This window comes from Ictidomys tridecemlineatus, chromosome 6 (genome assembly GCF_052094955.1).
Source record: "Ictidomys tridecemlineatus isolate mIctTri1 chromosome 6, mIctTri1.hap1, whole genome shotgun sequence".
Lineage (NCBI taxonomy): Eukaryota > Metazoa > Chordata > Mammalia > Rodentia > Sciuridae > Ictidomys > Ictidomys tridecemlineatus.
In genome coordinates, this window is record NC_135482.1 from 47,861,643 (window position 1) to 47,864,594 (window position 2,952).

The following is a 2,952-nucleotide window of genomic DNA, read 5'->3' on the forward strand; positions in this document are numbered from 1 at the left end:
TTTTACTGGTTCTTGGAAGTGTTCTCCATTTTTCTAGCTTAGTCACTCCTTTCTTCCATAGTATTCTCCAAACAGTTTCAACTCATGACTCTAAAATGAAGGTAAATGTGTGAATTTGGCAGCATGGTAAGCTGAAATAATTGGGAACATCTTGCATTTCTTCCCATTGCTCCCAAGTGCCTTTATCATTCTACCTTATTTCTGGGTGGACTCAAGGTCACTAAAGCAGAGGCTGGCATTGTGTGGCTAACTGATCTGGATTTGGATAATTTCTCATAGTAACCCCACTTTTACTCTGTATCAAGGAAACATGAGGCTTCCTCATCATAACTCTGACTTCCGTTTGCTCTGAAAATCCAAAAGCTTTGAAAACTTAGTATCCCTCCTCTCCCATTAATGTAAATACACTAAGGTGATTGAAAATCTAACACAGCATGTCCATGTCTATTCCTTGGTACCACAGAGCTGATTTTGATTTGTTTACATTTGTCTGTGAGACCATTATTATCCTGTTGTATAATTGAATTGGTTCAAATTAGCATCAAGCCTTCTCAAAATGAATGTAGCAACAGGGAGTGGACATTTGGTAGTAACAAATGTGTGAGTGCAGCTCTCTTTACTGACTTTTCCTATAGAATATTTAAGTAACTTTGGAGTGTGGTGTCATTTGATAACTTTCATTAAATCCTCCTTTTTAATCTCTGCCCATTCTTTCATCATAGGTACCAAAAATAAAAACTCAATTTTTGGAATGGATGAGCTAGCATATGGCAATCTTTCTCTTTATGATTGTCCCAAATCTTTGATCTCTGTAGTCCTTTCATTTGGGGCTTTTATATAAAACTGTCATTGACCTTGGAAGTACCAGCTGTCCTCTTGAAATATGAGGCTGGTAATGATGACACACAGCATTGATAATAACAAATGGTAGTTCATATTTCAGCTGAGTTGGGTTTTTATGCTCTGCTTTTAGACTCAATGTATTCAGTATGGATAGAAAATATTAAAATGTAATTCAACTGGATGATCTCTCTCTTGCTCATAAATACACTCTCTCTCTCCCCACCCCCTCTCTATTTTTCTACCAAGCAAGATGTCTGAAAATGAAACCCATATCAAGTCTGCTCACGAATCAGCCAGTGTTGGCACTGAGGTTAGACGACTCTTTCAAACTGGGGATTTGAGGTTCTTATTTGGGAGATTAGATTTTTATCTTAGGTTGGGAAAATTTTACCCTGACTCTCAGCTCTGTCATTGACTGTAAGGTAAACACAAATATCTGAATTCTTTCACTAATTATCATGGAAATTAAGTCAAATCAGTGCTTTGGGAATAGCAAGTTAGATAGTAAACAAGATACAAGAAATTAGGACTTAAATTAAGTCTTATCACTTTTTACTCTAAAACAGAAAGATTTTTCCATACTATTTTGGACTACTGAGCTTTGGTGAATTTTCGCCTTTATAAACACATCCTTATATAATCCCTCTAGGACATTAAGAGACTTTCAAGGTGCAGGGATTGGGGAGATGATGGTCAAAGGATACCACAATATCTCAGTTTGACAGGAGAAATAAGACTTTCTTTTTGAAATTGATTGCATAGCATGGTAAATATAATTAGTAATAATGTATTGTAACTTTCAAAATGTTCTCACCACAAAAACTGGTAAGTATTTGAGGTGAAAGGTATAGTAATTAACTTGATTTAATTATTCCTCAATACATTTACATATCACAGCATCACTTTGCACCCCATAGTTATACAAAATTATAAATTTTCAATTTATAATAAAATAAAAAATAAAAGAAATATTCATACTGCCTTGAAAAGAATTTGGTTATGGCATATAAGTATAAAGTAAAATAAATGACAAATGTTTAGTTTTAATTTTTTACCTTTCAAAAAGAGACCTTTGAAAGACCTTGCACCTCTGAAATGGTAAATGCACACAGTGGTGATCACATTTAAGAGGGTGAAGTCAGAGCTTTCAGTTCACAAGAAAAAGTTCTCCATGTTGACAACCATATTCATATCTCAACTATGGAACTTACTCCTGAACTTACTCCTTACTCATAAATTTATGAGCCAGGAATGCTCAGATTCCAGACTTGCATTTGACAGACCACTTCCTATGTATTATCTTATATCTTTAACTGGAAGCAAGACCCACATACCAACACACAATATGGCTGGAGATCAAATGGTGTTGGCCTGCTTATTGTTGGTTATGATGATATGGGTCCTCACATTTTTCAGACCTCTCCATCTGCCAACTGTTGTGACTGTAGAGTTGTGTCCATTGGAGCTCATTCCCAATCAGCAAGCACTTAATTTGAAGAAACATATGTCTGAGGTGATGGAGTGTATTTTAAACAAAGTGGTCAAACCTGATCTGCTTGCTTTAAGAGAGATACTTCCTGCAGATCAGAACCTAACTATAAAGGATGATGGTAATGATGTGTTTCCATTCCTGGAAAGTCTTGAAGAAAGATCACAGAGAAAGGCTTAGCCTGCTAATGATCTGGCAGATAAATGAACCAATGGAACATTAAATAATAAACCAGTCTGCATGTATATTATCAAATATGCAAGAATGCAGGACATACACTGATGACAGTAATCTACATTTTAATGAAACGATGCAGAGTGGGGAAATAGTATGTTTTAGAAAACAGTCCACGTGTGAGATATTTCCAAGCAACTTCACTGAAATCATATAATGAGGAGTATTTTTCTTTCAGAATTCTATATAATCATTTTTGAGTCAGTATAGGTATCTGTACTAATAGGTATCTATAGCAAGCTATCAATTTTTATATGAAGGAAATAGTGCCCTTGTGGTCTTCAAAACATCTGTGAAATAAAATAATTTCACCTCTAAATAATGAATAATTGACTTAATTAAAATTACAATTAATTTTTATAATATTTTTCCATTTTAAACAACAG

The 2,952-nt window shown here is 34.6% G+C and overlaps 1 pseudogene; it reads left to right on the forward strand.

The window, feature by feature from the left end:
- The first annotated feature begins 1,945 nt into the window (after positions 1 to 1,945).
- On the forward strand, positions 1,946 to 2,555 carry LOC101968139 (proteasome subunit alpha type-1 pseudogene; annotated as a pseudogene).
- The last annotated feature ends 397 nt before the right edge of the window (positions 2,556 to 2,952 follow it).